Source organism: Dendrobates tinctorius, unplaced genomic scaffold (assembly GCF_039654945.1).
Source record: "Dendrobates tinctorius isolate UK_male_01 unplaced genomic scaffold, ASM3965494v1 ptg000254l, whole genome shotgun sequence".
Lineage (NCBI taxonomy): Eukaryota > Metazoa > Chordata > Amphibia > Anura > Dendrobatidae > Dendrobates > Dendrobates tinctorius.
The window spans coordinates 4641900-4654071 of NW_027361921.1; the positions used below are offsets into that span (position 1 = coordinate 4641900).

A 12172-nucleotide genomic window follows, 5' to 3' on the forward strand; every position below is an offset into this window, starting at 1 on the left:
AGGCTCTTTGACCAACTAAGCCAAAGGACATAAAGGTGAGAGACATTGGATAAACGGATTAGAGATGCATAGAAAGGAGGCATTTCAAAACAAAAGCAACTGGTTTTACATTGTCATGCTTGAAGCCATCTTTCTTCTTTTATATTTCATAGATAGAAGAGATTTTAATCTCACAATTGCACTATCAGTCGCAAGTGAAACACCTATTTTTAAGATAGGAAGCTTCTTTGTGAGGAGATGAAAACAAGGCACTGCTGAGATTCGAACTCAGTATCTCCTGTTTACTAGACAGGCACTTTAACCAACTAAGCCACAGCACCTGAAGATGGCATGCATTTGAAATCCAAGGAAGATTGAAGCACCAATCGAACATTCAACTGGTTAGCGCAGCAAAACAATATTGAGCTTGAGTTCCATTCCACGTAGAGCAGAAACATGGAATAAGATTTCAATCTCAGTCATAACACTTAAGAAGCCAAATAAATTTTGAAGAGCATTCATTTAAAAGACTGACAAATTTACAGAAGCTGTATCGAGGACAAAGGCTTTGAAGTTTTGCAATTGAATGAGCCATCTTTTAGCACAGCTGAAATTTGGGACTTGTTTTGCTTCCAAGTTATGACACAGAATAGACAAATTGAAGAAATGCCATGGCAAAACCAAAAGGAGGAAAAATTATGACTAATTGATATTAAAAACCTCAGCACTGGTTCATTTCTGATAGAGTTTTCCCCAAGCTAACTTCAAACAACAGGCACTGTAGTTGACGAGATAAGGCAACTCTGACAAAAGCCAACATACAATCTTCAGTGAAAAAACACTGACTGGTAAAAACCCTCTCAACATCTTCCCACCTAAACGCACAGGTGCTATGTAGACGAGGTGGCCGAGTGGTTAAGGCGATGGACTGCTAATCCATTGTGCTCTGCATGCATGGGTTCGAATCCCATCCTCGTCGGATTAAGCTGCTTCTTCTTTCGTGTTGAATGGTTTGGTTTTCATTTTTAACCCAAGCGGTGGACACTTCAAGCATGAAAGTTTACAATACTCCTGTGCTGCTATCAAACTTTGCAGAGTCAGATCTGTAAATCTACTGGTTTTAATTTGTAAAGCTTAATGCCATCCTATATTCTGTAAAGAAAATTATATCCTCTAATTCTTTTTAAAGTGTTTCAACAGCAGAGAATTTTTTTTCTCAATTGCACTATATTAGGGCTGTGGGAAATTAATATTTGATGACAAACAAGAGTAAAAGTCCTCTTTTTGGGGTAAAAACCCACAAAATGAGATGAAGAATAGAAAGCACTGCTGACATTCAAAATCAAGATTTTCCATTTACTAAATAGGCTCTTTGACCAACTAAGACAAAGGACAATCAGGTGTGATACATTAGAAAGCCTGCTTAGAGAGTTAAACAGCCCTAAACTGAGATAAAGAAGGAAAAGGACTGCTGGCATTCAAATTCAAGATTTTCCACTTAATAAATAGGCTCTTTGACCAACTAAGACAAAGGACAATCAGGTGTGATACATTAGAAAGCCTGCTTAGAGAGTTAAACAGCCCTAAACTGAGATAAAGAAGGAAGAGGACTGCTGGCATTCAAATTCAAGATTTTCTGTTTACTAAACAGGCTCTTTGACCAACTAAGACAAACAGGTGTGATACATTAGAAAGCCTGCTTAGAGAGTTAAGAAGCCCCAAACTGACATAAAGAAAGAATAGCACTGCTGGCATTCAAATTCAAGATTTTCTGTTTACTAAACAGGCTCTTTGACCAACTAAGCCAAAGGACATAAAGGTGAGATACATTGGATAAACGGATTAGAGATGCATAGATAGGAGGCATTTCAAAACTAAATCAACTGGTTTTACATTGTCATGCTTGACGCCATCTTTCTTCCTTTATATCTCTTAGATAGAAGAGATTTTTAATCTCACAATTGCACTATCAGTCACAAGTGAAACACCTATTTTTAAGATAGGAAGCTTCTTTGTGAGGAGATGAAAACAAGGCACTGCTGAGATTCGAACTCAGGATCTCCTGTTTATTAGACAGGCGCTTTAACCAACTAAGCCACAGCACCAGAAGACGGCATGCATTTGAAATCCAAGGAAGATTGAAGCACCAATCGAACATTCAACTGGTTAGCGCAGCAAAACAATATTGAGCTTGAGTTCCATTCCACGTAGAGCAGAAACATGGAATAAGATTTCAATCTCAGTCATAACACTTAAGAAGCCAAATAAATTTTGAAGAGCATTCATTTAAAAGACTGACAAATTTACAGAAGCTGTATCGAGGACAAAGGCTTTGAAGTTTTGCAATTGAATGAGCCATCTTTTAGCACAGCTGAAATTTGGGACTTGTTTTGCTTCCAAGTTATGACACAGAATAGACAGATTGAAGAAATGCCATGGCAAAACCAAAAGGAGGAAAAATTATGACTAATTGATATTAAAAACCTCAGCACTGGTTCATTTCTGATAGAGTTTTCCCCAAGCTAACTTCAAACAACAGGCACTGTAGTTGACGAGATAAGGCAACTCTGACAAAAGCCAACATACAATCTTCAGTGAAAAAACACTGACTGGTAAAAACCCTTTCAACATCTTCCCACCTAAACGCACAGGTGCTATGTAGACGAGGTGGCCATTGCTAATCCATTGTGCTCTGCATGCATGGGTTCGAATCCCATCCTCGTCGGATTAAGCTGCTTCTTCTTTCGTGTTGAATGGTTTGGTTTTCATTTTTAACCCAAGCGGTGGACACTTCAAGCATGAAAGTTTACAATACTCCTGTGCTGCTATCAAACTTTGCAGAGTCAGATCTGTAAATCTACTGGCTTTAATTTGTAAAGCTTAATGCCATCCTATATTCTGTAAAGAAAATTATATCCTCTAATTCTTTTTAAAGTGTTTCAACAGCAGAGAATTTTTTTTCTCAATTGCACTATATTAGGGCTGTGGGAAATTAATATTTGATGACAAACAAGAGTAAAAGTCCTCTTTTTGGGGTAAAAACCCACAAAATGAGATGAAGAATAGAAAGCACTGCTGACATTCAAAATCAAGATTTTCCATTTACTAAATAGGCTCTTTGACCAACTAAGCCAAAGGACAAACAGGTGCGAAACATTAAAAAGCCTGCTTAGAGAGTTAAACAGCCCTAAACTGAGATAAAGAAGGAAAAGGACTGCTGGCATTCAAATTCAAGATTTTCCATTTACTAAATAGGCTCTTTGACCAACTAAGACAAAGGACAAACAGGTGCGAAACATTAAAAAGCCTGCTTAGAGAGTTAAACAGCCCTAAACTGAGATAAAGAAGGAAAAGGACTGCTGGCATTCAAATTCAAGATTTTCCGTTTACTAAATAGGCTCTTTGACCAACTAAGACAAAGGACAAACAGGTGTGATACATTAGAAAGCCTGCTTAGAGAGTTAAACAGCCCTAAACTGAGATAAAGAAGGAAGAGGACTGCTGGCATTCAAATTCAAGATTTTCTGTTTACTAAACAGGCTCTTTGACCAACTAAGACAAACAGGTGTGATACATTAGAAAGCCTGCTTAGAGAGTTAAGAAGCCCCAAACTGACATAAAGAAAGAATAGCACTGCTGGCATTCAAATTCAAGATTTTCTGTTTACTAAACAGGCTCTTTGACCAACTAAGCCAAAGGACATAAAGGTGAGATACATTGAATAAACGGATTAGAGATGCATAGATAGGAGGCATTTCAAAACTAAATCAACTGGTTTTACATTGTCATGCTTGACGCCATCTTTCTTCCTTTATATCTCTTAGATAGAAGAGATTTTTAATCTCACAATTGCACTATCAGTCACAAGTGAAACACCTATTTTTAAGATAGGAAGCTTCTTTGTGAGGAGATGAAAACAAGGCATTGCTGAGATTCGAACTCAGGATCTCCTGTTTACTAGACAGGCGCTTTAACCAACTAAGCCACAGCACCAGAAGATGGCATGCATTTGAAATCCAAGGAAGATTGAAGCACCAATCGAACATTCAACTGGTTAGCGCAGCAAAACAATATTGAGCTTGAGTTCCATTCCACGTAGAGCAGAAACATGGAATAAGATTTCAATCTCAGTCATAACACTTAAGAAGCCAAGAAAATTTTGAAGAGCATTCATTTAAAAGACTGACAAATTTACAGAAGCTGTATCGAGGACAAAGGCTTTGAAGTTTTGCAATTGAATGAGCCATCTTTTAGCACAGCTGAAATTTGGGACTTGTTTTGCTTCCAAGTTATGACACAGAATAGACAGATTGAAGAAATGCCATGGCAAAACCAAAAGGAGGAAAAATTATGACTAATTGATATTAAAAACCTCAGCACTGGTTCATTTCTGATAGAGTTTTCCCCAAGCTAACTTCAAACAACAGGCACTGTAGTTGACGAGATAAGGCAACTCTGACAAAAGCCAACATACAATCTTCAGTGAAAAAACACTGACTGGAAAAAACCCTCTCAACATCTTCCCACCTAAACGCACAGGTGCTATGTAGATGAGGTGGCCGAGTGGTTAAGGCGATGGACTGCTAATCCGTTGTGCTCTGTATGCATGGGTTCGAATCCCATCCTCGTCAGATTAAGCTTCTTCTTCTTTCGTGTTGAATGGTTTGGTTTTCATTTTTAACCCAAGCGGTGGACACTTCAAGCATGAAAGTTTACAATACTCCTGTGCAAAGTCAGATCTGTAAATCCACTGGTTTTAATTTGTAAAGCTTGATGCCATCCTATATTCTGTAAAGAAAATTATATCCTCTAATTCCTTTTAAAGTGTTTCAACAGCAGAGAATTTTTTTTCTCAATTGCACTATATTAGGGCTATGGGAAATTAATATTTGATGACAAGCAAGAGTAAAAGTCCTCTTTTTGGGGTAAAAACCCACAAAATGAGATGAAGAATAGAAAGCACTGCTGACATTCAAAATCAAGATTTTCCTTTTACTAAATAGGCTCTTTGACCAACTAAGCCAAAGGACAAACAGGTGAAAAACATTAAAAAGCCTGCTTAGAGAGTTAAACAGCCCTAAACTGAGATAAAGAAGGAAAAGGACTGCTGGCATTCAAATTCAAGATTTTCCATTTACTAAATAGGCTCTTTGACAAACTAAGACAAAGGACAAACAGGTGTGATACATTAGAAAGCCTGCTTAGAGAGTTAAACAGCCCTAAACTGAGATAAAGAAGGAAGAGGACTGCTGGCATTCAAATTCAAGATTTTCTGTTTACTAAACAGGCTCTTTGACCAACTATGACAAAGGACAAACAGGTGTGATACATTAGAAAGCCTGCTTAGAGAGTTAAGAAGCCCCAAACTGACATAAAGAAAGAATAGCACTGCTGGCATTCAAATTCAAGATTTTCTGTTTACTCAACAGGCTCTTTGACCAACTAAGAAAAAGGACATAAAGGTGAGATACATTGGATAAACGGATTAGAGATGCATAGAAAGGAGGCATTTCAAAACTAAATAAACTGGTTTTACATTGTCATGCTTGAAGCCATCTTTCTTCCTTTATATCTCTTAGATAGGAGAGATTTTTAATCTCACAATTGCACTATCAGTCGCAAGTGAAACACCTATTTTTAAGATAGGAAGCTTCTTTGTGAGGAGATGAAAACAAGGCACTGCTGAGATTCAAACTCAGGATTTTCCTTTTACTAAATAGGCTCTTTGACCAACTAAGCCAAAGGACAAACAGGTGAAAAACATTAAAAAGCCTGCTTAGAGACTTAAACAGCCCTAAACTGAGATAAAGAAGGAAAAGGACTGCTGGCATTCAAATTCAAGATTTTCCATTTACTAAATAGGCTCTTTGACAAACTCAGACAAAGGACAAACAGGTGTGATACATTAGAAAGCCTGCTTAGAGAGTTAAACAGCCCTAAACTGAGATAAAGAAGGAAGAGGACTGCTGGCATTCAAATTCAAGATTTTCTGTTTACTAAACAGGCTCTTTGACCAACTATGACAAAGGACAAACAGGTGTGATTCTTTAGAAAGCCTGCTTAGAGAGTTAAGAAGCCCCAAACTGACATAAAGAAAGAATAGCACTGCTGGCATTCAAATTCAAGATTTTCTGTTTACTAAACAGGCTCTTTGACCAACTAAGACAAAGTACAAACAGGTGTGATACATTAGAAAGCCTGCATAGAGAGTTAAGAAGCCCCAAACTGACATAAAGAAAGAATAGCACTGCTGGCATTCAAATTCAAGATTTTCTGTTTACTAAACAGGCTCTTTGACCAACTAAGCCAAAGGACATAAAGGTGAGAGACATTGGATAAACGGATTAGAGATGCATAGAAAGGAGGCATTTCAAAACAAAAGCAACTGGTTTTACATTGTCATGCTTGAAGCCATCTTTCTTCTTTTATATTTCATAGATAGAAGAGATTTTAATCTCACAATTGCACTATCAGTCGCAAGTGAAACACCTATTTTTAAGATAGGAAGCTTCTTTGTGAGGAGATGAAAACAAGGCACTGCTGAGATTCGAACTCAGTATCTCCTGTTTACTAGACAGGCACTTTAACCAACTAAGCCACAGCACCTGAAGATGGCATGCATTTGAAATCCAAGGAAGATTGAAGCACCAATCGAACATTCAACTGGTTAGCGCAGCAAAACAATATTGAGCTTGAGTTCCATTCCACGTAGAGCAGAAACATGGAATAAGATTTCAATCTCAGTCATAACACTTAAGAAGCCAAATAAATTTTGAAGAGCATTCATTTAAAAGACTGACAAATTTACAGAAGCTGTATCGAGGACAAAGGCTTTGAAGTTTTGCAATTGAATGAGCCATCTTTTAGCACAGCTGAAATTTGGGACTTGTTTTGCTTCCAAGTTATGACACAGAATAGACAGATTGAAGAAATGCCATGGCAAAACCAAAAGGAGGAAAAATTATGACTAATTGATATTAAAAACCTCAGCACTGGTTCATTTCTGATAGAGTTTTCCCCAAGCTAACTTCAAACAACAGGCACTGTAGTTGACGAGATAAGGCAACTCTGACAAAAGCCAACATACAATCTTCAGTGAAAAAACACTGACTGGTAAAAACCCTCTCAACATCTTCCCACCTAAACGCACAGGTGCTATGTAGACGAGGTGGCCGAGTGGTTAAGGCGATGGACTGCTAATCCATTGTGCTCTGCATGCATGGGTTCGAATCCCATCCTCGTCGGATTAAGCTGCTTCTTCTTTCGTGTTGAATGGTTTGGTTTTCATTTTTAACCCAAGCGGTGGACACTTCAAGCATGAAAGTTTACAATACTCCTGTGCTGCTATCAAACTTTGCAGAGTCAGATCTGTAAATCTACTGGTTTTAATTTGTAAAGCTTAATGCCATCCTATATTCTGTAAAGAAAATTATATCCTCTAATTCTTTTTAAAGTGTTTCAACAGCAGAGAATTTTTTTTCTCAATTGCACTATATTAGGGCTGTGGGAAATTAATATTTGATGACAAACAAGAGTAAAAGTCCTCTTTTTGGGGTAAAAACCCACAAAATGAGATGAAGAATAGAAAGCACTGCTGACATTCAAAATCAAGATTTTCCATTTACTAAATAGGCTCTTTGACCAACTAAGCCAAAGGACAAACAGGTGCGAAACATTAAAAAGCCTGCTTAGAAAGTTAAACAGCCCTAAACTGAGATAAAGAAGGAAAAGGACTGCTGGCATTCAAATTCAAGATTTTCCATTTACTAAATAGGCTCTTTGACCAACTAAGACAAAGGACAATCAGGTGTGATACATTAGAAAGCCTGCTTAGAGAGTTAAACAGCCCTAAACTGAGATAAAGAAGGAAGAGGACTGCTGGCATTCAAATTCAAGATTTTCTGTTTACTAAACAGGCTCTTTGACCAACTAAGACAAACAGGTGTGATACATTAGAAAGCCTGCTTAGAGAGTTAAGAAGCCCCAAACTGACATAAAGAAAGAATAGCACTGCTGGCATTCAAATTCAAGATTTTCTGTTTACTAAACAGGCTCTTTGACCAACTAAGCCAAAGGACATAAAGGTGAGATACATTGGATAAACGGATTAGAGATGCATAGATAGGAGGCATTTCAAAACTAAATCAACTGGTTTTACATTGTCATGCTTGACGCCATCTTTCTTCCTTTATATCTCTTAGATAGAAGAGATTTTTAATCTCACAATTGCACTATCAGTCACAAGTGAAACACCTATTTTTAAGATAGGAAGCTTCTTTGTGAGGAGATGAAAACAAGGCACTGCTGAGATTCGAACTCAGGATCTCCTGTTTACTAGACAGGCGCTTTAACCAACTAAGCCACAGCACCAGAAGACGGCATGCATTTGAAATCCAAGGAAGATTGAAGCACCAATCGAACATTCAACTGGTTAGCGCAGCAAAACAATATTGAGCTTGAGTTCCATTCCACGTAGAGCAGAAACATGGAATAAGATTTCAATCTCAGTCATAACACTTAAGAAGCCAAATAAATTTTGAAGAGCATTCATTTAAAAGACTGACAAATTTACAGAAGCTGTATCGAGGACAAAGGCTTTGAAGTTTTGCAATTGAATGAGCCATCTTTTAGCACAGCTGAAATTTGGGACTTGTTTTGCTTCCAAGTTATGACACAGAATAGACAGATTGAAGAAATGCCATGGCAAAACCAAAAGGAGGAAAAATTATGACTAATTGATATTAAAAACCTCAGCACTGGTTCATTTCTGATAGAGTTTTCCCCAAGCTAACTTCAAACAACAGGCACTGTAGTTGACGAGATAAGGCAACTCTGACAAAAGCCAACATACAATCTTCAGTGAAAAAACACTGACTGGTAAAAACCCTCTCAACATCTTCCCACCTAAACGCACAGGTGCTATGTAGACGAGGTGGCTGAGTGGTTAAGGCGATGGACTGCTAATCCATTGTGCTCTGCATGCATGGGTTCGAATCCCATCCTCGTCGGATTAAGCTGCTTCTTCTTTCGTGTTGAATGGTTTGGTTTTCATTTTTAACCCAAGCGGTGGACACTTCAAGCATGAAAGTTTACAATACTCCTGTGCTGCTATCAAACTTTGCAGAGTCAGATCTGTAAATCTACTGGCTTTAATTTGTAAAGCTTAATGCCATCCTATATTCTGTAAAGAAAATTATATCCTCTAATTCTTTTTAAAGTGTTTCAACAGCAGAGAATTTTTTTTCTCAATTGCACTATATTAGGGCTGTGGGAAATTAATATTTGATGACAAACAAGAGTAAAAGTCCTCTTTTTGGGGTAAAAACCCACAAAATGAGATGAAGAATAGAAAGCACTGCTGACATTCAAAATCAAGATTTTCCATTTACTAAATAGGCTCTTTGACCAACTAAGCCAAAGGACAAACAGGTGCGAAACATTAAAAAGCCTGCTTAGAGAGTTAAACAGCCCTAAACTGAGATAAAGAAGGAAAAGGACTGCTGGCATTCAAATTCAAGATTTTCCATTTACTAAATAGGCTCTTTGACCAACTAAGACAAAGGACAAACAGGTGTGATACATTAGAAAGCCTGCTTAGAGAGTTAAACAGCCCTAAACTGAGATAAAGAAGGAAAAGGACTGCTGGCATTCAAATTCAAGATTTTCCATTTACTAAATAGGCTCTTTGACCAACTAAGACAAAGGACAATCAGGTGTGATACATTAGAAAGCCTGCTTAGAGAGTTAAACAGCCCTAAACTGAGATAAAGAAGGAAGAGGACTGCTGGCATTCAAATTCAAGATTTTCTGTTTACTAAACAGGCTCTTTGACCAACTAAGACAAACAGGTGTGATACATTAGAAAGCCTGCTTAGAGAGTTAAGAAGCCCCAAACTGACATAAAGAAAGAATAGCACTGCTGGCATTCAAATTCAAGATTTTCTGTTTACTAAACAGGCTCTTTGACCAACTAAGCCAAAGGACATAAAGGTGAGATACATTGGATAAACGGATTAGAGATGCATAGATAGGAGGCATTTCAAAACTAAATCAACTGGTTTTACATTGTCATGCTTGACGCCTTTCTTCCTTTATATCTCTTAGATAGAAGAGATTTTTAATCTCACAATTGCACTATCAGTCACAAGTGAAACACCTATTTTTAAGATAGGAAGCTTCTTTGTGAGGAGATGAAAACAAGGCACTGCTGAGATTCGAACTCATGATCTCCTGTTTACTAGACAGGCGCTTTAACCAACTAAGCCACAGAACCAGAAGACGGCATGCATTTGAAATCCAAGGAAGATTGAAGCACCAATCGAACATTCAACTGGTTAGCGCAGCAAAACAATATTGAGCTTGAGTTCCATTCCACGTAGAGCAGAAACATGGAATAAGATTTCAATCTCAGTCATAACACTTAAGAAGCCAAATAAATTTTGAAGAGCATTCATTTAAAAGACTGACAAATTTACAGAAGCTGTATCGAGGACAAAGGCTTTGAAGTTTTGCAATTGAATGAGCCATCTTTTAGCACAGCTGAAATTTGGGACTTGTTTTGCTTCCAAGTTATGACACAGAATAGACAGATTGAAGAAATGCCATGGCAAAACCAAAAGGAGGAAAAATTATGACTAATTGATATTAAAAACCTCAGCACTGGTTCATTTCTGATAGAGTTTTCCCCAAGCTAACTTCAAACAACAGGCACTGTAGTTGACGAGATAAGGCAACTCTGACAAAAGCCAACATACAATCTTCAGTGAAAAAACACTGACTGGTAAAAACCCTCTCAACATCTTCCCACCTAAACGCACAGGTGCTATGTAGACGAGGTGGCCGAGTGGTTAAGGCGATGGACTGCTAATCCATTGTGCTCTGCATGCATGGGTTCGAATCCCATCCTCGTCGGATTAAGCTGCTTCTTCTTTCGTGTTGAATGGTTTGGTTTTCATTTTTAACCCAAGCGGTGGACACTTCAAGCATGAAAGTTTACAATACTCCTGTGCTGCTATCAAACTTTGCAGAGTCAGATCTGTAAATCTACTGGCTTTAATTTGTAAAGCTTAATGCCATCCTATATTCTGTAAAGAAAATTATATCCTCTAATTCTTTTTAAAGTGTTTCAACAGCAGAGAATTTTTTTTCTCAATTGCACTATATTAGGGATGTGGGAAATTAATATTTGATGACAAACAAGAGTAAAAGTCCTCTTTTTGGGGTAAAAACCCACAAAATGAGATGAAGAATAGAAAGCACTGCTGACATTCAAAATCAAGATTTTCCATTTACTAAATAGGCTCTTTGACCAACTAAGCCAAAGGACAAACAGGTGCGAAACATTAAAAAGCCTGCTTAGAGAGTTAAACAGCCCTAAACTGAGATAAAGAAGGAAAAGGACTGCTGGCATTCAAATTCAAGATTTTCCATTTACTAAATAGGCTCTTTGACCAACTAAGACAAAGGACAAACAGGTGTGATACATTAGAAAGCCTGCTTAGAGAGTTAAACAGCCCTAAACTGAGATAAAGAAGGAAAAGGACTGCTGGCATTCAAATTCAAGATTTTCCATTTACTAAATAGGCTCTTTGACCAACTAAGACAAAGGACAATCAGGTGTGATACATTAGAAAGCCTGCTTAGAGAGTTAAACAGCCCTAAACTGAGATAAAGAAGGAAGAGGACTGCTGGCATTCAAATTCAAGATTTTCTGTTTACTAAACAGGCTCTTTGACCAACTAAGACAAACAGGTGTGATACATTAGAAAGCCTGCTTAGAGAGTTAAGAAGCCCCAAACTGACATAAAGAAAGAATAGCACTGCTGGCATTCAAATTCAAGATTTTCTGTTTACTAAACAGGCTCTTTGACCAACTAAGCCAAAGGACATAAAGGTGAGATACATTGGATAAACGGATTAGAGATGCATAGATAGGAGGCATTTCAAAACTAAATCAACTGGTTTTACATTGTCATGCTTGACGCCTTTCTTCCTTTATATCTCTTAGATATAAGAGATTTTTAATCTCACAATTGCACTATCAGTCACAAGTGAAACACCTATTTTTAAGATAGGAAGCATCTTTGTGAGGAGATGAAAACAAGGCACTGCTGAGATTCGAACTCATGATCTCCTGTTTACTAGACAGGCGCTTTAACCAACTTAGCCACAGCACCAGAAGATGGCATGCATT

General features: G+C 37.7%; 6 non-coding genes across 6 annotated transcripts; 4 read left to right on the plus strand and 2 right to left on the minus strand.

The window, feature by feature from the left end:
• Positions 1 to 876: 876 nt before the first annotated feature.
• Positions 877 to 958, plus strand: TRNAS-GCU (transfer RNA serine (anticodon GCU)). The gene has a single exon. It is a non-coding gene; the product is annotated as a tRNA-Ser (tRNA).
• Positions 959 to 2010: 1052 nt separating this feature from the next.
• On the minus strand, positions 2011 to 2084 carry TRNAI-AAU (transfer RNA isoleucine (anticodon AAU)). Its single transcript has one exon. It is a non-coding gene; the product is annotated as a tRNA-Ile (tRNA).
• A 5057-nt stretch (positions 2085 to 7141) lies between these two features.
• On the plus strand, positions 7142 to 7223 carry TRNAS-GCU (transfer RNA serine (anticodon GCU)). The gene has a single exon. It is a non-coding gene; the product is annotated as a tRNA-Ser (tRNA).
• Positions 7224 to 8275: 1052 nt separating this feature from the next.
• TRNAT-AGU (transfer RNA threonine (anticodon AGU)) lies at positions 8276 to 8349 on the minus strand. The gene has a single exon. It is a non-coding gene; the product is annotated as a tRNA-Thr (tRNA).
• A 556-nt stretch (positions 8350 to 8905) lies between these two features.
• Positions 8906 to 8987, plus strand: TRNAS-GCU (transfer RNA serine (anticodon GCU)). The gene has a single exon. It is a non-coding gene; the product is annotated as a tRNA-Ser (tRNA).
• Positions 8988 to 10808: 1821 nt separating this feature from the next.
• Positions 10809 to 10890, plus strand: TRNAS-GCU (transfer RNA serine (anticodon GCU)). Its single transcript has one exon. It is a non-coding gene; the product is annotated as a tRNA-Ser (tRNA).
• Positions 10891 to 12172: the final 1282 nt, after the last annotated feature.